This window comes from Bactrocera dorsalis, chromosome 1, assembly GCF_023373825.1.
Source record: "Bactrocera dorsalis isolate Fly_Bdor chromosome 1, ASM2337382v1, whole genome shotgun sequence".
NCBI lineage: Eukaryota > Metazoa > Arthropoda > Insecta > Diptera > Tephritidae > Bactrocera > Bactrocera dorsalis.
The window spans coordinates 47,986,691-48,010,580 of NC_064303.1; the positions used below are offsets into that span (position 1 = coordinate 47,986,691).

General features: G+C 37.0%; 1 protein-coding gene, 1 long non-coding RNA gene and 1 other non-coding gene across 4 annotated transcripts in view; 2 read left to right on the forward strand and 1 right to left on the reverse strand.

The window, feature by feature from the left end:
- LOC125775367 (uncharacterized) overlaps nt 1–23,890 on the forward strand; it is a 915,975-nt gene that overhangs the window by 756,752 nt on the left and 135,333 nt on the right. The gene's annotated exons all lie outside the window — the stretch shown is intronic.
- On the reverse strand, nt 225–23,811 carry LOC125775731 (uncharacterized). Of its 2 annotated transcripts, XR_007421339.1 has the most exons (4): nt 23,649–23,811; nt 1,162–1,372; nt 994–1,093; nt 225–922 (listed from the first exon to the last, which is right to left on the reverse strand). It is a non-coding gene; the product is annotated as an uncharacterized LOC125775731 (long non-coding RNA). The 2 variants fall into 2 exon arrangements; XR_007421338.1 differs by having other exon boundaries at nt 994–1,372.
- On the forward strand, nt 13,973–14,193 carry LOC125775921 (small nucleolar RNA U3). The gene has a single exon (XR_007421434.1). It is a non-coding gene; the product is annotated as a small nucleolar RNA U3 (small nucleolar RNA).

The following is a 23,890-nucleotide window of genomic DNA, read 5'->3' on the forward strand; positions in this document are numbered from 1 at the left end:
GTGCATAACAAAAAGTCTTTTTTACCCAAATATACTTCTATATCAGTACTATTATTTTGATTAACAGTTTGTTACCTTTAACATATAAACATGTTATCAGGAACAAACAGCATATCTTTTTCCCATTTTTTACTTCTACCAAATTCAATTATTAAAAAAAACAGTATTTTTTAATTATTTTTTAATTATAAAATCATATTTACTTAAACTAATAATTTGCCTATTATTATTACATTCGGCAGAAAATGTCAATTTTTTTATTAAAATCAAATATAATATAAGATTAAGTTTACTTCAATATAAAAATTATAATTCTGAAAATTCTTCTTTTTCTTAATTGGCGTAGACACCGCTTACGCGATTATAGCCGAGTTAACAACCGCGCGCCAGTCGTTTCTTCTTTTCGCAACGTGGCGCCAATTGGATATTCCAAGCGAAGCCAGGTCCTTCTCCACTTGGTCCTTCCAACGGAGTGGAGTCTGCCTCTGCTTCTCCCGGTGGGTACTGCGTCGAATACTTTCAGAGCTGGAGTATTTTCATCCATCCGGACAACATGACCCCTAGCCAGCGTAGCCGCGGTCTTTTAATTCGCTGTACTATGTCAATGTCGTCGTAAATCTCGTACAGCCTTGTTGACATCGTCCAAGCCTCTGCACCATATATAAAGTAAAACTAGAAACTACAACTTAAAACTAATATGTACAACTTATAACTAATACATGCAACTTAAAATTAATATGCACAACTTATAACTAACATGTACATATGTAATATGTGTTTTCTTTTTATGAAATTTTGTCTTCCACGAAGCGCACGATCTCTACCAAGTCACCGGTGATGTGGCTAATTGAATGGTGCGTATTTTCCGCTATGACGCGGCATTCGCGCAATAGCTTACTTTGTGCTTGCACCTCGGCCTTTTCTGGCATATGGAAATGTAAATATAAAAATTAGCTTCTTTTTTATTTTGTAAATAAAAACTGCATTACTTACTTTGTCTTTTAAGCTTTTAAGGCCTTTTCAATGACAGTGAGACGGTCTTCAACACCACTTATGAGTTTTGCTACCTTTGTCCCAATGGCATCCATTATATCTAAAATACATAAATGTATTTTTTTTAAAGCAAATACTAATATATTTACATTATACTATACATAATACCTGCGTGGCCGCCAGACGATGGTGACGGTACCACAATTTTTGAAGGTTCTTCTGAAGGAGTGCAAACGAGATATAACACTTTTATCTGTAAAAAAAAATATTATTGAAAAATGTAAAATATTTATGTTCAAAACAACCTCTATGGGGGCCCAACGATTGTGAGCATTTCACTTTGGAATCCATTTCTTCTGCAAAGTCATCGAAATTCATTCTATGAAAAATTATAAAAAAGTTGATCAATGAGTGGAACTAAAAGAAACTTATCATCTATAGGTATGGAAAAATACTTATATTTAATATTGGGTTGTCAAAAAAGTCTTGCGGTATTTTTAATTGAATTTTATTTTTTATTTCATTTTTTAATTTTTTTTATTTATTTTTTTCTACTATGCCGGTCTCTTTCGACCAATTCAGCTATTTTATCGCAATTTTCGACGACAGACCTTCCGGAGCGTGGAGCATCTTCGACCACCTCTACACCAGAACGAAAACGTTGAAACCATCGTTGTGCGGTGGAAATGGAAACTGTATCGGGTCCATAAACTGCACAAATTTTATTGGCGGCTTGAGATGCATTTTTGCCTTTATCGTAGTAGTACTGGAAAATAAGCCGTATTTTCTATAACTCACAAACAACTTAAAATAAACGACGATCAATCAAACACGTGTTAGCGCGTGAAATGAGCTTTCCAAAACGGTATAGCATGACCGACGAATACAACTAGAACTACGCGCTTTCAGCGCCAAGTAGCGAAAATACCGCCTACTTAAAACTATCTCATTTTCTGAAACTTTACCTACATGTATACCTGTATATTGAATTTAATATTAACACCACAATTGAGAACATCACTCAGCAAGCGGTCGCCACACTAATAATATGTACAATACCACTCAACACAATTCACCACACTTCTACATCAATCCACTCAACAATAAGGATGGGAAAAAGGATAGCGAACACAATTCTTCAGACACTCGTCGCATAGCCACATACAATTCGCACGTTAACAATTCGTTAAAAACAATTCGAACAACACATTCGTCCACACACTGCGCCGCGTAAGCACAACCTCTTCGTTTTTAACCCCCGTCCTGCGCGCTACAGTAAGCTTTCGTCTACAGCGATCTGGCGCGCTATCTAAATTCACTCGTTTATGTTGGTTACCCCAAATAATTGAACATCTAATATTAATAAAATAAACTTTGTAAGAATACATATAAAGACTTTCTAAATAAATTACATTTTATATCATACTGCTCAAGTAGCCCGGTACTTTTATTTCAAATGTGCGTGACATTATATCTACTGGTTACAAGTTTTAAACATGGTCCTTCGAGCTATAATGACAGGCACTATGGATTTTTAGATACAATAAAATAAAACAAAATTAAACGCAGTGCAGTGAAGAACAGTGGCGAACAATCAAAACAAAAAAAAAACCGAAAAAAAACAAAAGAGCGCAGTGTGCTAAAATTAAAAAAAAAAAGTGAAAAGGTGCGATAGAAAAAATATAAGTTTTTATACGGATACACAAAAAACAAAAAGTGTAGTGACTCAAAAAAAAAAAACGAATTGTGTGGTGAAACCCAAAAGAAAAAAAACAGAGTGCAGTGACACAAAAAAAAACAATAAACTAAAATACAAATAAGGTTCAAAATTCTAAAGCACCTTAAAACTAGACAAGAACAAATATTCGGGCGCGAATAAATAATAAAACAACATATAAACCGGGCGCGAAAGCCCAAAAAAATAAATACAAAAAACATTCGGGCGCGACTTAAAAACTTGAACATACATACATATGTATGTACATACAAACAGCAACACGCTCAAGACACCAGGCAGCTGAAAGACTGTAGAGGAAAAGGAATTGAAGCAAATCGCGCAGGCCTGTAAACACTACATACTTACAGCACATAAAACGCTCCTTTAGGAAATACAAAGTGAGCGTATTTATTTCTTTTAAATCTATTAATCTATTTAATGCACATATGTATGGATGTAAAACATAGCACATATAAAATCCGTATTTCGAAATCTGTTTTAACAGCGAAAAAAATCAAAACAAATTCAATTATCTATTTATTTTCCGCTAATACCCTTTATGCTCAATGATGCAATGAGCAGGAGTAAGTCAAAACAAAAAAGCGAAGGCAAATCAAAAATATAGCAAAATAAATATAGTTTAAAAAAACTAAAAAACATGCTTTTAAAGCATATCAAACAAAAAAGTGAAAAATAATTCTTTGTATAAACTAACAATAATAATGAAGTAAAAATTTCTGCATTATTGTGAGAAAAGCGTGGAATGCTTGATATATGAAAAATATGTCACAAAGCACCCCACGCTTTTCTCACAATAATGCAGGAATTTTTCCGTCATTATTATTGTTAGTTTATACAGTCGAGAGCCCAGACAAATTACTGCATGTTCTACTGTACAACCTTGCATCTCATGAACGGTCGACGCCCAAATCAGTATGCTATTTAAATTTCACTAAAACTAGTTTTATATAGATGTTGCATACTTTTAAGCGCATCTTTTTGGTGAGCTGCTTACACTTACTATCGCCTTCCTACAGTGTCGTTCAAATATTCCACGTTTCAGTACCACTTAAAAAAGTTACATACATACATACAAGTTAATACCACCAGTTCATGTTACATGAACATATTGTATTTCTGTTATAAATATGTAACCCATATGGTACTTTCCTAATACTGTCCGCCTTAGGTGGTCCAAAAATATAACTCATAGATTGTAAGATGAATCTTTCCACTTGTAACATATGTCCTACATATGTCCTATCTCAAGTGGATTGAAGATATACTTCCTAGAATGTAAGATTAATATTTGTATCTAGGCTTAAGCAAAATATTGTATTTAAGAAAAAGATAATAAAGAAAACGGCAGTCGACCACAGGCAGTTGCCCGTAGTTACTCGAAAACCAAACAATTTATTAATTGGCGATCCTGCCAGGAGAATCGTAAAACTCCTGTCGGACCAAAAACAAAACGCAAACAAGTATCGCGAACTCGCGAGAAAAGAAATACAAAAATACTAGTGTGTTACTCGAAACGCACTAAGCAATTAACGGCAAAATAAAAATCACCAAGAGACATAAGAAAAAATCTCAGCGCCACAATTGAAAAAAATTCGAGTGTTTGCCAACTGCCTATCGAACGCGCCACGTCTATAAGGATTACGAGCGAAAAACAAGCTAACGTACGCGTTACAACAATTGAAAAAATAAATAAAATTGAGAAACAAAAAACTACAACAGTTTCACAAATAAAGTGATTTTAAAATGTGTATTGAAAAACCAAAAACTGAAAGTGAAAATTTTTGAAAATTTCAAACAAATAGAAGAAAGTGCGTGGATCTATAAACTATCCACATAAAAACAAATAAATAAAAAAAATTCTGTAAATCAGAAATTTCACCAACAAACTGATTTCATTTAAACCTCGCACATGGCCGCCAACGACGACCATTGCACAACCAACCGCCAAAATTCGACTTAAAAAGCAACAACAGCAGCAAAGTCAACAATAGCCGCAACAGTAGTAACAGCAGCAACAGCAGCAATAGCAACAGTAACAACAGCAGTAGTAGAAGCAGCAACATAAAATTAGTTGTAAGTAAGGCTTATACATATGTATTTATTAATTAAATTAAGTATACAAATTGTTTATTGTGAGTATTAATTTGCTTCATGAAACTCACAAATACATATAGTATATAAAAAAGGGCAAACCCGAAAAATAACGATTATAAAAAAGAGGCGATAGGAATAAAGAATTTTTAAGAGATCAGGATAATTTTATAATTTTTCAAAATGGCAGTGAATAATTTTACTGTAGACGATATAGCTAGATTAATAGCTACACAAACCGCAAACTTAAGAACTGAGATAGCTCAGTTGAGTAATAGAATTAAAATTCTAATAGATGCGTCACTCGTAACTGAGTATGAAACCCAAGAAATTAATGATTCCATAACATGTGACGAAAATTTAGACATAATAAAGTCTTTGCCAGAATTTTCCGGTAAATCTTATGTCAGCTGGAGAGAAGCTGCAAAAAATTCGATGAGCCTATATATTGAAGGTAGCAGAAGGTATTTTGGAGCACTAACTATCCTCCGAAATAAGATTGTAGGTAATGCCAATGATATGTTAACTAATCATGGCACAGTTTTGAATTTAGAAGCAATATTTGCAAGATTAGATTTTGCTTACGCCGACAGACGACCAATTCACGTAATTGATCAAGAGATGAGCGTTATGAGACAAGGATCGACATCCTTAATTGATTATTATAATGAAGTCAATCAGAAATTGACATTACTAATAAATAAAACTATAATGACGCACGGCACCAATTCAGATATTACAAAACAATTAAATATCAAGAATCGAGAAACCGCGTTAAGAACTTTTATAACTGGTTTAAATTATCCTCTAAACCAAATACTATTTGCATTAACACCTACCGATTTGCCAAATGCTCTTGCTAAAGCACAAGAACTTCATTCAAATCAAATACGATCGCAATTTGCTTTGCAATTTACTAAAAACAATCATGAAATTGGTTCACGAAACAAGCCTCAAGCTAATCGAAGATATTCGAATTTTCAGAATAACTTAAGGTACTCCCAAACAAATAATAATTCATACCAAATGTATGCCAATCACCCTGAACCTATGGAAGTGGATCAATCAATCCAATTAACAAATAAACCCAATAATGTGCAAAGAAACCAACCACATGTGAGGAGTAACAGATATAATTGGCAGACAAATTATCAGCCAACAAATATACCAAAAAGGTCATTTGAAAGTGCACAAATAAGCACACAACCTCAACCAAAAATTGAAAGAATCAATAATATTGGTGAGAACCATTTTTTAAGGGTAAATTCCGATTTGCCGTATGTTATTAAAACCGATACAAAAACTGGGCAAATCTTTAGAATTCTCATAGATACGGGGGCAACGAGCTCATATATACGGGCTGGAATTTATAATAATAAAAACCTTTTAGTAATTAAGAAGAAGGTTAGAGCCATTCATGGTTCGACCATAATAAAATATTTTCATAATATCAATCTGTTTGGTATACAGGAACGTTTTTATGAAATTAACAATTTAGAGAGCGATCTTTTAATCGGAATTAATTTCCTAAATAAAATCGGAGCGACAATTGATATTCCGAATAGAAAATTGATATATGGGAATAATAAAACAGAGAAAATAAATTTTCCCAATGATTCAATTATACTAAACCCCTTGGGACAAAAAAGTCCGGAGGCACCCGTCAATGATAATATTTGCAAAAATGATACTAAGGATAGAAAAATTAATGAAGCAAATGCTCACAACACTTTAAAAATAAATAATGTGGAAATTTCTAATGAAGTTGCTGACGCATTATCAAGACAAGTATTAAATAATTTAACTAGTTCATGTGAGTCGAGTGACTCAAGTGAATCACTAATAGAAACCCAACATTCCGCAGAAAGTAGCGATGAGTACCAAATTCATGAAACAAAAAAACCTTTGAATCATTTTAAGCAGCAGATAGTAATCGATAATGGAGCAAGAATTACTGTCTCAGAGACTATTTCTTCTTTTAATAATAAACGTTTTTTAATTGAATATGACAGACCAGAAAATATAATTGGTATTTTAAAAGAATATATGAATCCAAAAGTAGTTACAGGAATATTTTGCACACCCGAAGTGCTATATGCAATAAAAAACATTTTGAAGGAGACATTTCCCACGATAAAATTCCTATATACTAAACTATTCCCTAATGATATATGCAATAAAGAAGATCAAGGATCGATAATCGAGCAAACACATAATAGAGCACATAGAAATTATAGGGAAAATTTGGCACAAATTAGGCAGCAATATTATTGGCCTTTAATGATAAAACAATTTAAACAGTACGCAAAAAATTGTAGCATATGTAATAGTAATAAATATGAAAGACATCCGAAACTAATTCCAATAGGAGAAGCACCAATACCAAACAAAGAGGGAGAACAACTCCATATAGATATTTTTTTCGCACAAAAGCTTAAATTTCTTACATGTATAGATTCATATTCCAAATTTCTAATCGTAAAATATATAGAAGACAAATCAAATTTAGAAGAAAAAGTTTTGGAACTGTTACAAACATTTCCAAATGTTAAAAGTATAGTTATTGATAATGAACCAGGCTTAAGTACAATACAGTTCAAGTCTTTATTGGAAAGGATTAATGTGCAAATTTATTATTGTACACCACGCCACAGCACATGTAATGGCCAAATAGAAAGAGTTCATTCAACACTGACTGAAATCTCCAGATGTTTAAAGCAAGAACACAACTCAATTAGTAATTTTGAATCAATTATGAGAGCAGTTCAACAGTATAATAAAACAATTCATTCTGTAACAGGTAAACAACCTTGCAACATTTTATTTAATAAAGAGCCTCATGATAATATGAAAAATGTGTTACAAAATGCTCAAGAGAAAATGCTAGAGCATCATAACAAGAAAAGGCTTCAGAAAAGTTATAAAAAAGGAGATATTATTTATGAAAAAATTTATGGGGAAAGAAATAAATTGAACCCCAAGTACAAAAGACAAGTAGTATTAGAAGATTTAGGAAATACAATTAAAATACAAAACAGAAACAGAATAATACATAAAGATAATATCAAATCTTAAATTAATATGCAAGAAAAAGAAATTTTTGTCTAAAAGTTGTCACATTTAAAAAGACTTCAATCAAAAAAATAATTATAAGTCAAAGATAATATAAAATGTATCTAGGAGTCAAATTTAAATAAATTGTACATATAAATTAAGATTTTAAAATGGAACTGTTTAAATTGATAAAATAGTCAATAGCCTCACGTACTATATCCCTTTGAATCGGGACGCTTCAATTTAGAGGTGGGGGAGTTAATACCACCAGTTCATGTTACATGAACATATTGTATTTCTGTTATAAATATGTAACCCATATGGTACTTTCCTAATACTGTCCGCCTTAGGTGGTCCAAAAATATAACTCATAGATTGTAAGATGAATCTTTCCACTTGTAACATATGTCCTACATATGTCCTATCTCAAGTGGATTGAAGATATACTTCCTAGAATGTAAGATTAATATTTTTATCTAGGCTTAAGCAAAATATTGTATTTAAGAAAAAGATAATAAAGAAAACGGCAGTCGACCACAGGCAGTTGCCCGTAGTTACTCGAAAACCAAACAATTTATTAATTTACATACAAGTGAAGCTAATAAAAACGTATTAAAAAGAGACCAAATTAAAGTAATCATACATAAATTTACATACATACATATCTATATGCAAACATTCATACATAAGGTATAGGTACATAGGTTTGTATATACCTACATAAATGCATAAGCATAACTACATAAAATAATTAAGAAAAGAAATATTTTGAGAATATAAAACAAAATATAAAACCAGATACAAAATAAATATAATCCACAAAGATATATACATATGTATGTACATATATGTCTATAATGCATATTAGACGACGGGTCTAATAGAAGCTACACAAAAGTGCATTTTAAAAGCACGAAGAAAATTACTTTTTTCAACTCGTTCTCATTTTCAAAATAATATAGGATCATTTACATATAAACGTACGGCAAAATCTGCCTGTGACGCAAAGCACAAAATCTCAAAAAAACCAAAAGTTCAAAGTCCACATTTGCAATTATCCAGCAATACCTCTTGTTCTTTGGCAAACAAAAACAAGCAGAATTGTGGACAAAAAGCTAATTGATCTCTCTAACGAGCTCTCAATTGCTTACGAACAAGGCATAACAAACAAATCGTGCATACTTATGTACAAAGCATATTGATCTCTTCGACGAGCTCTCAATTGCACAAAACATAGGCAACTTCATACTCACATGCAAACATACATATAAGTCCGAGTATTAGGGTGTACCTAAATAAAAAATCATTCGGACATCAAATATTTTAATAAACAAAGAACGCGGTTTTTAATAGTAATTAATTCAAATATATTTTCAAACTAAAATATATATAAAAAAAAATTATTTTGCACAAATGGTTCATAATGACACAAATCAAAATACACCTGCAGGAGCTACACGCTCAAAACAGGTTGTTAAATTCATTTCAGAAAGTGACAGTTTAACAAGATACTGCACTAGATTTGCCGCTTTACCGATTTACGAAAACTCGGAATCGTTATTAGAAATAAATAGCCAAAATCTTAAAAATTGTTGGACTCGCTTCCAAGCGGCTCATGACGCCATATTAGAATTTAACGATTCAGACTTGCCACATAATTTTAAGTCCTCGGCTTACACAGTATACGAAAACTGCTTAGACCAGTATGAAGAAACGAAAGCTATGATCTCGGATCAATTAAAGCTAATAAAAGCAATTGCACCTACTCCCCACAGAAGAGCAAAGCTGCCACAAATAGACAGTCAAAAGGCAAGTTCAGGCATCTACCTCGAGCTGACCCCTGTGACACAGAAACATTCTATGGAGGTTATGAAGAATGGCCATCCTTCCGGGACATGTTTACGGCCGTTTACATCAACCATCCAGAACTATCAAAAGCACAAAAATTGTATCACCTACGATACAAGACAAAAGGTCAAGCAGGCGTCATAGTAAAACAGTTCGCTCTTAATGACGATAATTTCAATTTGGCTAGGGAAGCTCTAAAAGCGAGATACGAAAATGAAAGAATACTGGTCGATAAACAAGTAACGACACTAACGAACTTGCCAAAAGTTAAGAAAGGAACAAGTGTAGAATTCATCAAACTAGAATCCACTGTTTCAAATTACTTGTCGATTCTGTCATCACTAAATATTCCTACAGACAGCTGGGACCCAATTCTGGTAAACATTTGCACCGCCCCAGTGCCAGAAAAGTCGTTACTTCTATGGGAGCAATCGCTCTCATCACAAAAGAAGTGCCCAACGTGGCAACAAATGAAAGATTTTCTCACCACCCAATATGAAATTGCGGAAAGGTTAGAAGAAAAAATAATCAAAACGAAGAACAAACACGACCAAAATGGAAGCTTAAATAGACTCCAAGTTAGTAACAAAAACAATTTAAACAAAACCTTTTACAAAACGCACTCGTTCACATCCGAACTGAAAAAACAGACGTCATGCGAACCATGTAAAAGAGGGCACAGGCTTAAAACTTGCGAGAAGTTTAAAAAATTGAATGTCAATGAAAGGAACAACTTTGTCAGGTCAAAAAGACTCTGCACAAACTGCTTGTCCCACTTACACAATCTTAATAATTGCAAAAGCAAATTTAATTGCTTATATTGTCACAAAAGACACAATTCAATGCTTCATTACAGCAGATATCCCCTCTCACACCAAAAAAGCGCTCTTACAAAAAAAAACACTGGTTTAATTGCAAAAGCAAATCCCGAAAGCCAAAATACGAAGAGACACTGTAATATCCCACCTACTTGTTTACTTCTAAACAATCCGATAATAAATACAATTATTCTCGGTAATGCTATGCAATGGAAATATAATATTTTATTGAGTTCATTGATAGTACGACTTTACAAGTTCACGCTCAATATTCAACTAACTCATATTCATGTTCGTTACTCTGAATCGTTGTGTCTCCCACACTCACACAACACTAGTGTGGGTCTCTACATCCCTTCCTTATTTTCGTCTTTCTTTTATCTTTGTTAAGCCTCTGGGTCTGCCGCCGGGGCTCCCGTTGAAGAAGTGGCGTCAGTTGAGATTTGTTGTGATGGTTGACCGCACTGCATGGATTGTCCTGAAGTCGTAGGATTACTTTCGTTGTCTGAGATTGTTTCGGATGCTGGTAGCCTTTTGATGTGACTAATGTTTCTTCTTAACGTTTTTTCCCCAGCTGTTATTATCACCTCATTCCCACTCCTTTCCTTTACTGTGTACTCCGTCGGATCGAAGTTTTACAGTAAGTTTGTGCGCGAATACCACGTTCTTTAATAAGACCTTATCCCCTACCTCAATGTCGCTTTCTTTTGCCATTCGTCTCATGTCCGCCTTCTTTTTCCCTTTCCATTTGTTAATAATGTCATAATCTCGGGCAGCCGAGTCCAACATGTCGTCTGTTAAGTCCTGAATACCTGGGATTTTATCTCTGTTGTACCGTGGGGCGTGACATTGTACATCAATGCAAATTTCTCGATCTCCTTCTTGTAGTCTCGTTTGTTGTTGTGCGCGATTATTAACCTCTTTACTAACGACTTGTTCATATTTTCAACTTCCCCATTCTCCTGCGGCCAATATGGGGAAGTCGTAATTAAAGTGATGTTGTGATTATTGCAGAAGCCTTTAAATTCGGAGCTGGTGAATTGTCTGCCATTATCCGCCCTTATTGAGTTTGGTATGCCCAATCTACTAAACACCTCTTGCATGACGAAAATAATGGCTTCAGACGTGATTTTTTTTTAGGAATTTTACCTCTTCTTCTTCGTTCGTTCCTATATTTCGCACTTTGTATGACTCTGTGCGCTTCCTCTTGGGAGAACTTTGATTGTGGCCGCTCTTTCGTTTCTTTGTTCTACATTTTCTAGCACAATGTCCAATCAAACCGCATTTGTTGCATTACGCAGACTTTGCCGGACATTTTGGATCATTACTAAAATGTCCCTTTTGGCCTCATCTGTCACACTCATCATTTTTCTGCTTTGCCCCGCGTGACTTTGCAGTAATTCGATTAACAGACTCGTCGGCCGACTTCGTAAACATAGACTCCGATTGTTTGGATATTTGTTCATAAATTTGACAGGTTTCTACTATCTCTTTTAAACACTGTTCTTTCTCTAGAAGCTTTTTCTTCAAGTCGACTGGAGCCCACGAGTCTATTATTTTATCTTTGGTGCAAATTTCATTTATTTCTGCGGCCGTTTTCCCGAATTCGCACTTCGACACTTGATGCTGGAATCTTAGTAAGTATTTATTGAAGTTTTTCTCCTCAACAGGGGATAAATTTCGAAAAAGGTATCTTTCGAAAGTAGAATTACGCTTTGGCGAGAAGTATTCATCAAGTTTGGCTACTAATACTTCGAAGGAGTTCACTTCCTTACTTCCCTCGACTAAGGCACCAGGAATGTTAAAAGCTACTTCCTGCAGTTGGGGGCCCAACAGGTGCAGTAATTTGTTTTTCTTTTTCACTACATCACTTAAGTCTTCGGCTTGAAGATATGTATAAGGAGAAGGATCGAAACCACCTTTCCCACTCTGACCGAACAAGGGCCTTATCTATGTTGTCGCACAAGAATGGACGAATCTCCATTTCTACTACGAGTGCGTTGTGGTACCTGCGTTACGCTTGTTATTATTGGCAAAGTTTTAATTTGTCACTTTTGTCGAATTTGTTACGTCTCCAAATCGCCTGGTGGCATTGACAAAATTAAATTTGTCACTTTACGTATTATCCACTGACAAAATTGATTTCTACACCCTCTGTTCTGAAATCAGATTTTATTAAACCTTTATAGCGCCTTTATAGTGGCTTTGACAAAATTTAATTGGTCACCCTGTGATACATGGGCACAATTAATTGAGCTCGCTTTCGTATTTAATACCCTTGATTCTAACGAAATTGAATTCGACACTTTCTGGCTTACATGCGCAATTTAATGCAATTCCTTTACGTACTTTTCACACGCCTTTTGGCTTGTTTGTGTATTCTCTATCCCCACACAATCCAATGTTTCGCCCACTTGTTGAATTACATCTGAAACGAAACATGTACTCTTTATTTAGCTCAGAACGAGTGGATTTTAAACTCGCCGAATCACATTGACGAGTATTGAAGACGAATGGCGGCCATTTTACACTTATAAAATGTGGCATACAGAAATTTTCCACATTATGAATTACACTTTTTCCGAGTCAATTTGATCCCATCCTCGTCGCCACTGTAATACCTCACCTACTTGTTTACTTCTAAACAATCCGATAATAAATACAATTATTCTCGGTAATGCTATGCAATGGAAATATGATATTTTATTGAGTTCATTGATAGTACGACTTTACAAGGTCACGCTCAATATTCAACTAACTCATATTCATGTTCGTTACTCTGAATCGTTGTGTCTCCCACACTCACACAACACTAGTGTGGGTCTCTACAGACACCATGTTGCTCAAAGGCACAAAAAGAAACCTATACTTGGGCTGGGATAGATGGGTACAATGTGGGCAATGGTGCCTCTTCTAATTCAATTTCCTGCGGCATATTCTGATTTTGTTTTCTTTATTTTGCATTTTGCTTTATAAATGGATTTTGAGTATAAGAATAATAATACTTATAAGTGCAGTGGTTATAATAATTATTGAAGTTATACTTCTTATACGAGTTCGGAAAGGGTTGCGATAGATTCAGGTTGCGCAACCTTGCTCAATAGGAATCTAACGCAACCTTGTCTGCGAAGATGTTCGAGCAGCAAGCGAAGCGGTGACAATCAGCGATCGATTGTTCGTTTCTTTCGGCACAGCTCGGCTTTTCTACCAACAACACAATGCTGCATGCTTATGCTGTTGTTGTTTTTGTAGAACGATGTTTCAATTCTTGGTTGGTGACATATTCACATGTGTGCGCATATGTATGTTTATATCCTTGTGCATTATTGAAGTTATACTTCTTTTTTTCGTTTGTCTTTCATTTCAACGAATTCTCAACTATTATGCGTATCTTTTGGTTGAAATACTCTGCGTTGGCCGTTGAAAAATTAAGGCTATACTTTAAAGGATCATTTCTGTAGTTACTCTTCATTTACATTTTTTGGAAATCGACCCGCGATGACGAGGTATATCGTTTTATCTGACAGCGTGAGGTTTATGAAGTTCATTTCTAATTTTGTCTTGTGGCATATTAGAAATGATGTTTCTTCGAAAATCGTGAGTGGTGATTTTAATGAATGAATTCCTTTTGGTTAAAATGCTCTGCGTTGGCCGTTGAAAAGTTAAGACTATACTTCTCAGGATCATTCATTCCTTTCATTTCTTCAAAGAAATTAATGACCTTTAGAAATATGCATATTTGCATTATTTCGTTGTCATTTCCATATTCGTAGCAATAGAATTTCTATGGCATAAGTAAAGTAATGGCCGCCGATTGTCACCCCTTGTCGCTGTAGCAGCTTCGCCTACAAACATGCGTAAATATGTATGTATGTATACGTATGTTCGTGAATACATATCGACGCAGATTTTTGCGAGAAGCACCAGAAAGTTGTGCAATTTATGATTTTTGGCTTTTGCCATCGTCGCGAAAAGACAACTTGTTGGCAAAGGCATGCGCGGGGAGATGTTATGGCCTCTGTTTTTATGAATGAAGCGAGATCGCTTGTGGAATTTGCGCCTGCGTTCATGAATGAAATCGTTTTTGTTGTAAAATTTACTACACTTATTCTTCGCCAATTTGGCTGCCATATTGACTTGTGAAGATCAATTTTTTATTGGTGACATATTCATATGTGTACGCATATGTATGTTTGTATGCTTGTGCATTATTTATTTGTTCGGCAATGTATGCAAATATATGCACATATAAGTACATATGAATGTATGAACATGCAAGTCAATGCGCGCACATGTAATAAGTAAGTAATAAATAAGTGATGAAAATATGATTTCAATTTCTGGACGCGCACATGCGTATACCAGAGACCTGCACGAGTAATTAAAAAAGTAACATGTTAGTGGCGATGCCGATGCGGCGAGTACACGCTACGTAACGGTACTTTGGCATCGTGGGCATCGGCATCGTGGGTATCGGCTTCGCGGCATCGCCGATTACTAACATGTTACCAGTGGTCGGCATTTCTTAGCACAATTGTGCAAACTAACTTCACACGTACGCTTATAGGCTGGTTAGTGAACAACGCAGAATCGTGGGTCGTGTCAGCTGGGACGACCTATCTTATGGGCGCGCAATGTAACTGAACAGTGAAAAACGCTACTCTGACGTGACGTTGACGTGAGAATCTGCGACATTTGGATTTTTGCCGTCGTAAACGTCTCAGCTGATTGCTCTCTCACAACGCAAGGTTGCCAATATCGATATACTGCAGTAATTATCAACTTATATAATTCAATTTGTTCAATATGTTTGAAATTTTCTTAAAATAACTCAAAATCAGAGTCGAATGCTATTATTTATAAATATATAAACTATTTTTAATAGTTTGTTTTCAGTTTTGATATTTTATATTGTAAAAAATTGTTATTGAAAACAAAGATGTGCTTAAAACTATATATGCGTATTGGGCAATGGCAACATTGTTCAAATGAAAGCAAAGCAAAGATGGCTGATTTCTGCGTTTTTACCACGTTCTTGACTGTGCACTCATTTTGCCGATAAGGAAGGAAAAGGAAGGAAGGAAGGAAGGAAGGAAGCGTTTTTCACTAACTAGCCTATTACGCTCTATCGTTCAGTCGTTGTCGAGCCAGCAACGAATTAGCATCATGTAAGACTATAGCGCAAAACCAAATATGCCCTGCGAGAAATATTTTATGTTTCTAAATGCCTTTGGTGGCATGCAATACCTTTTATGTTCCAAGTCTTTTAAAGATAATAGGGAATATATCCTTAAAATACATTTTGTTAATTTTCATTATTTTATAATTTTGCTTATAAAATTTGCTTAATTTTAATTCCAATTTCTCACTGGGCTACTCTTTTTGCTACTTTTTTTCGTGCTCACCAACACAGTGACAGATCCTCTCATGCCGACCACTGCATGTTACTCAATAAGTATTGTGCGCGAAGAAAAGAACTTCGTTTCATTTGCCATTGACGATACCAGATAGTAATCGTACGATGCCGCGATGCCGATGCGCAATGTTACCTTCGCATCGTGGTAATCGTCAGAAGTGTTACTTAGTAACGTAATAGTACGATGCCTACCTTAATCGTGCAGGTCTCTGGCGTATACATACACTCATATGAGCATGTGCAGATACACAAGATGGGATAGAAGATGTATGCCTTTTAACATCGTATACTATACAAATAAATATTTTTCTTATGTATGTATATGTATATTGCTGTGATAAATTTAATTTCTATTAGTAAGAAAAATATTTATTTGGATAGTATACGATGTTAAAAGCAAAAAATTAAAAATTTATTCTGTCGAGATTCGAACCTGTGTTAGCATCTTGACTTTCCAAGCGCTTACCACCAACACCACCATTGACACTTAGGTTGCACTGACTTAAGTATGGTTTGGTTATGCATGTAAGAAACATACGATGGTTCTAATAATTTTGTTTAAGTATAGAAATATTCTTTTGCATAACATTTGCTTTCGCAAACATACAGACAAATGTGCAAACGACATAATATATGTATGTATGATTGTTTCGCATTTTGTTTCTGAATATCACTAAGAAATATAACTTCTTCCGCGCGTAGGGACTCCACACGTACCTTTTTTTAGCATATGAAGTGTAGTGTTATTTTGTGAAATGAGTTCGACAATATCGTCGTGTTGTACAGTTTTGATTTTTGTTTATCGGTGCATATAATGGGGTTAAGTCTATTAATGGACTTAAAAGGTTTTCCTTATCATTTTGTTTCTTTCTATTTCTGTATTATTGTTTAAATTTTGACAGTTTTGTTTAAGACTGGTTTTGGTCAAATTCCAAGAAATGATTATATTAGGCTCTATGTATTTTATTATATCTCTTGTGTTTACTGGTTTGAAGTAACAAATTGGATTTAAACGTTTAATAAAATTGGTGACGCATTCTTTGTTTATTTCTTTGTTTTCATTATTATAGACTTTATTCATTCTTTCAAAATAGGATTATGTGTCTGTATATTCCAGCTGATAGCCGTTGGGGACTGGGTAGGGGATTATTTTCAGTGTGTTTATTAGTAAATAGTTAGTAGGAGGATGGAGTCATATGTAGAAGTTCACGCAAGTGAGGAAAGTTCTCTGATCGCCATTCACTTGGGAGTGGCCAGAAACGATTCTTTTACATATGACTCAAGCAGCTCACGACTTCCGGTCTTTGACCAAGTATCCTCTGGGTAGCCTAAGAACATCCGTTTGAAGGCGAGCTAACGTGAGAAGGCGAAATATCCCCTACATAGGGTTGTGCGCTGGGTTTGGGACCCGCCACGTAAAAAAACAACCCCAGCGAATAGCAACAACCAGCCTCGGATGAGAGACCCCCCTTTTGATGACGACCATGGAAAACGAAATAAGGACTACGAATTGAGGGCATGCACCTGGAATGTCCGGTCCCTTAATAGGGAAGGTGCCGCTGCCCAGCTGGTTGATGTCCTCGTGAAAATAAAGGCTGACATCACCGCCGTCCAAGAAATGCGATGGACGGGACAAGGACAAAGACGAGTAGTCCTTGTGGCATTACTACAGTGGCCATATAAAGGAGCGCAAGTTTGGTGTTGGATTCGTGGTGGGAGAGAGACTCCGTCGCCGAGTACTATCATTCACTCCGGTGAATGAACGTCTAGTCACAATCCGCATCAAAGCGAGGTTCTTCAACATATCGCTGATTTGCGCCCACGCCCCGACGGAAGAGAAGGACGATGTGACCAAAGATGACTTTTATGAGCGCTTGGAGCTCGCTTATGAGAGCTGCCCCCGCCACGATGTCAAAATCGTGCTTGGCGACTTCAACGCCAGGGTGGGCAAAGAAGATATCTTTGGCACTACGGTCGGTAAATTCAGCCTCCACGAGGAAACATCCCCAAATGGGTTGAGGCTGATCGACTTCGCCGGGGCCCGAAATATGGTTATCTGTAGTACCAGATTCCAGCATAAGAAGATTCATCAAGCTACCTGGCTGTCTCCGGATCGAAAAACTACCAACCAGATCGATCATGTTGTGATAGACGGAAGACACGTCTCCAGTGTTTTAGATGTGCGTGCGCTCCGAGGTCCTAACATCGACTCGGACCACTATCTTGTTGCAGCTAAGATTCGCACCCGCCTCTGTGCAGCAAAAAACGCACGCCAACAAACACATGGAAGGTTCGACGTCGAGAAGCTGCAATCACAACAGACAGCCGAGCGATTTTCTATTCGGCTTGCACTCCTGCTCTCTGAGAGCACTCGTCAACAACTCGGTATAAGGGAACTGTGGGACGGCATTTCAAACTCCTTACGTACAGCTGCAACCGAAACCATTGGTTTTCGGAAGGTGCAAAAGAACAGCAGGTACGACGAGGAGTGCCGTGCCGCAGCGGAGAGAAAACAGGCTGCCTACCTCGCAACGTTACGATCGACCACAACACGTGCGGGATGGGATAGATACCGAGAGTTGAAGAGGGAAGCGAGACGCATTTGTAGACAGAAAAAGAAAGAGGCCGAAATGCGTGAGTACGAAGAGCTTGATAAGCTGGCCGACAGGGGTAATGCTCGAAAATTCTACCAAAAGATGCGGCGGCTTACAGAAGGTTTCAAGACCGGAGCATACTCATGTAGAACCCCCCAAGGTGATCTAGTCACCGATGCCCAGAGCATACTTAAATTATGGAGGGAACACTTCTCCAGCCTGCTGAATGACAGTGAACACACAACGCCAGGAGAAGACGAACCCGATTCCCCAATCGATGACGATGGAAAAGACGTTCCATTGCCCGACCAAGAAGAAGTTCGAATAGCAATTACCCGCCTGAAGAACAACAAAGCGGCGGGGGCGGATGGATTGCCAGCCGAGCTATTCAAACACGGCGGCGAAGAACTGATAAGGAGCATGCATCAGCTTCTTTGTAAAATATGGTCGGACGAAAGCATGCCCAACGATTGGAATTTAAGTGTGCTATGCCCAATCCATAAAAAAGGAGACTCCACAATCTGCGCCAACTACCGTGGGATTAGCCTCCTTAATATCGCGTATAAGGTTCTATCGAGCGTATTGTGTGAAAGACTAAAGCCCACCGTCAACAAACTGATTGGACCTTATCAGTGTGGCTTCAGACCTGGTAAATCAACAACCGACCAGATATTCACCATGCGCCAAATCTTGGAAAAGACCCGTGAAAGGAGAATCGACACACATCACCTCTTCGTCGATTTTAAAGCTGCTTTCGACAGTACGAAAAGGAGCTGCCTTTATGCCGCAATGTCTGAATTTGGTATCCCCGCAAAACTAATATGTTGTGTAAACTGACATTGAGCGGGACCAAAAGCTCCGTCAGGATCGGGAAGGACCTCTCCGAGCCGTTCGATACCAAACGAGGTTTCAGACAAGGCGACTCCCTATCGTGCGATTTCTTCAATCTGCTGCTGGAGAAAATAGTTCGAGCTGCAGAACTTAATCGAGCAGGTACAATCTTTTATAAGAGTGTACAGCTGCTGGCGTATGCCGATGATATTGATATCATCGGTCTCAACACCCGCGCCGTTAGTTCTGCTTTCTCCAGACTGAACAAGGAAGCAACGCAAATGGGTCTGGCAGTGAACGAGGGCAAGACGAAATATCTCCTGTCATCAAACAAACAGTCGTCGCACTCGCGACTTGGCACTCACGTCACTGTTGACAGTCATAACTTTGAAGTTGTAGATAATTTCGTCTATCTTGGAACCAGCGTAAACACCACCAACAATGTCAGCTTTGAAATCCAACGCAGGATAACTCTTGCCAACAGGTGCTACTTCGGACTGAGTAGGCAATTGAGAAGCAAAGTCCTCTCTCGACAGACAAAAACCAAACTCTATAAGTCACTCATAATTCCCGTCCTGCTATATGGTGCAGAGGCCTGGACGATGTCAACAACAGATGAGTCGACGTTGCGAGTTTTCGAGAGAAAAGTTCTGCGAAAGATTTATGGTCCTTTGCGCGTTGGCCACGGCGAATATCGCATTCGATGGAACGATGAGCTGTACGAGATATACGGCGACATTGACATAGTTCAGCGAATTAAAAGACAGCGGCTACGCTGGCTAGGTCATGTTGTCCGAATGGACGAAAACACTCCAGCTCTGAAAGTATTCGACGCTGTACCCGCCGGGGGAAGCAGAGGAAGAGGAAGACCTCCACTCCGTTGGAAGGGCCAAGTGGAGATGGACCTGGCTTCGCTTGGAATATCCAATTGGCGCCACGTAGCGAAGAGAAGAAACGACTGGCGCGCTGTTGTTGACTCGACTATAATCGCGTAAGCGGTGTCTACGCCAGTAAAGAAAAAGAAGAAGTTAGTAGGTATGTGCGATATAACTAATGGATGTTTTAATGCTTAAAATATTTTGGCTGTCAACGTTTTCGAGTTTGTCATAATTCAATAGTTTGGGGAAAACAGTCCTAGTCTAGAGAGTATTAGTTCGTATAAAAAGGCGTTAATTTGGTTCTGAATGTTTATAGTGTTTTCCATGTTTTGCATTCCAGTGTTTATTAGTTGTATCGCGTCGTTTAATTCATGTACCCTCACCGAGTAGTGCGTCCTTGCCTCCAATTTTTTTCGTGTCTCTGAGCGATCGTTATCGTCAAGTGTTCCAAAAAGGTATCTTAAGGATGGGCCCACAATGTTAAAAAATCCACGTTTCTCCCTGCTTTTGTGGTGCAAGGTTATCCAATTCAACTCTCTTTTTAGTTTATTGCATAAAAATTTTATTAGTGGTGCCTGGTAACCGCCACGCAGCTTTTCTTCAAAGTAATCTGTTACCTGTTTTTTTTTTTGTCAAGTTGATGGTTAAACAATGCTGTTCAAAGGATGATGGTATCTGAACTGGTTTGCCTCAAAAAAGGAGATATCCGTAGCCGGTGGTAATGTTATTTATATGGATTTGTTGTGTGTGGCCTGTGTCAGTCAAAATGAGCAGCAATGCTACTGTGCACCAAGTACCTGTGGAGTTGGGATCTGATTAATTTTCTTACGTTTTTTAAATTGTGTTTTGTAATAATGGGTAACTTTGTTTCTATTAGTGATCTTGTAATAATTTGCCTTTCATGCAGCTCAAATAATGTTTGCCTTCGGATGAATAAATATCTATCATGAATTTATAGCGGCAATGTTCTGGTTTAGGTGTAGTTTTCATTTCATGAGTAGTTAGGACCAGCTCCTAGAATTCTGCGTGAGTACGTACGTTTTTCAACAAAATCAGGCTGCGAAGAATTTTTGTATAATTCTTGTTTATGATCTCTCTGTGTGCGGTTTGAATGATTTTGAAATCTGCGTCGCTTTCAATATACAACGCGCTATTCTTGTCACAAAAATAGTTAATCAAATACTCTTTGGCTTTTTCTTCGGTCATAGTCTAATAAAAGATTTGAGTTATGTGTTTTTTGAAACATTTTGTTGTGATGATCACTAGATATTTCCAAGTGTCTTCCCAGTAGGTAGTGACGAAAAGTTTTTGCGGCCCATACAATTGCCAATAGTTCCTTTTCAATTGTGCTGTAACTGATTTCGTGTTCGTTAAGAGTTCGACTAATGTAGCTGATTGGATGTCCGTCTTTAGGATCCTCTAAAATTAGACATTTTAATTTTTTAAATGCAGGATATATTCCGGGTTGGAAATGTCGAGCTTTGTGTCTTTTTTCAAACACCTAGTCATGGGTTTGGCATGTCTGCAAAATTCGGCATGAATTTGGGGTAATACCCTGTAAGTCCCAGGAAGGCTTTTATTTCCTTTGGTTTAGTGGGGATTGTTATTTTTGTATGGCTTTAATTTTCTCGGGGTTAGGTTTTATGCCGTCTGGTGTCAGAATGTGTCCCAAAAATTTTGTTTCTTGTTTTAAAAACTGACATTTGTCGAGTTGTAGCTTCAAGTTAGCTTCGGCTAGTTTTTCGAAAACCAACTCGAGTGGCCTCAAGTGTTCGTCGAGGGATGCTGAAAACACTATTATGTCGTCTAGGTATACGAGACAGTGTTTATTTAAAAGTAGGCATAAAATGTCATTCATGCAACGTTGCATCGTGGATGGTGCATTTTTACGTCCGAATGGCATACGCAAATACTCTTAATGGCCGTGTTTAGTGGAAAAGGGAGTTTTGGCGTTTGGTTCCGGGTCCATCTGAATTTGGTGGAAACCCTTGGCCAAATCAATAGTGGTGAAATAATTGCATCTTCCCAACTTTCCCAATATTTTGTCCATGTTTGGGGTTGGATGTCTGTCACTAACTGTTATTTCATTTAATTTTCGGTAGTCTATTACAATTCTGTATTTTTGTTTGCCTGATGCGTGATGGGTAAGTTGTGTTTGGTATTGATAGAATGTTTAGTTTGATTGGTAAATGTCAATTTGTCGCCTTCTTGATATTGTATGGCACCTCTGCAAAAGAGAGCACAGTTTTTGTTTTTCCTCGAAATTAAGATGTTGCAGTCTGAATGGGCTCAATTTTGTGAATTGTGCACCTTGCTCTAAGAAACTTGGAGTTGTCCGGCTGGTTTAGCATATTGTGAGGTGTGTGTTGGAAGTGGGTTTGTTCCGGTATTGTGTTGTGGTTTATCAATGGATATTTGTTATTGTAAAGAGTCACCTCTTACTTATGATAATTTATCACGGCCTCTTGCGTATTGTGTTGTGGTTTATCAATGGATATTTGTTATTGTAAAGAGTCACCTCGTACTTATGATTATTTATCACGGCCTCTTCCCGTGCTAACAACTTTCTTCCCACCAAAAGATCGTAATTCTCAGAAAAAGGGTGCAGTAAAAATTCCTCAGGGGTTGGGAACAAAAATTTTGATATTATGGTTATGCTTTTATTTAAGATAAGTGAATCAGGCAAGTTGTATTCTGCACTGGTAGATAGAATATGTTCTAGGATATCATGTTGATCGTGGAACCTGTGTCAATAAGGCACTTTAAAGTTGTGTCTTTCTATTGTATTATTATATATTGGTGGCTTCCGGGGCTGGTATTTGGTTTCTGCTTGCACGGTATCTGGTTCTTGTGTGTCCTCATCTGTCTCATTTGTATCGGTCTATGGGAATTGTGGTAAATTCTAGTTGCTGTTGTCTGTTTGGTCATGGTGTTCCGGATAATAACTCGAATAGTCATAAGTCGGATACTAAAGTGATATTTGTTGCTGATAAGCAGCTTCCTCCTGATGTCTTAACTCTTCAATATTCATCCTACTCTGATCGCTATTGGATGGTCCCACTCGCTTAGTAGGTTGATTGGGTACAACAGAATTTGAATATGATGGATGTTGATTTTGGTATTGGAACTGTTGTCCAAAACGGTTCTGGTCAAATGTAGCTTGTCGATTGTTGATTGCCTGTAAGATTTTCCTGTAAGAGACTTATAAGTGTTCGCAAATCTGGTATGTTATGATTGCTGATTTTTAAATAAATGTGCGGGGGCAACTTATCTATTAGAGATTCTATGCTTGATTTTATTAATCTTTTCTTCAAAGTTTTGTTATAATTCCAGCTTACTGGTTAGTATTTGCCTGGAGTTCTCTGCTTCCTCCAAAAATGTTCGTACCTTTGTATGGGTTCCTGGGAAATTCCTCCACAAGGATATGGTTTGGAGTCTGGGGCTTGTAGTTGAGTATGAATATTATTAGCTGTCGTCAGAGGTCTGCCCAGGTTCTCATGTCATTAACTTCAAAGCAGCATATAACATCTCCACTGATTCATTACTGTCTGGCATTCCTGGAGAGAAGTGGAGAAAAATAAAGTGTGAAAGAAATAAAATCAATAAATTCAATAATTTTAAATATTGAC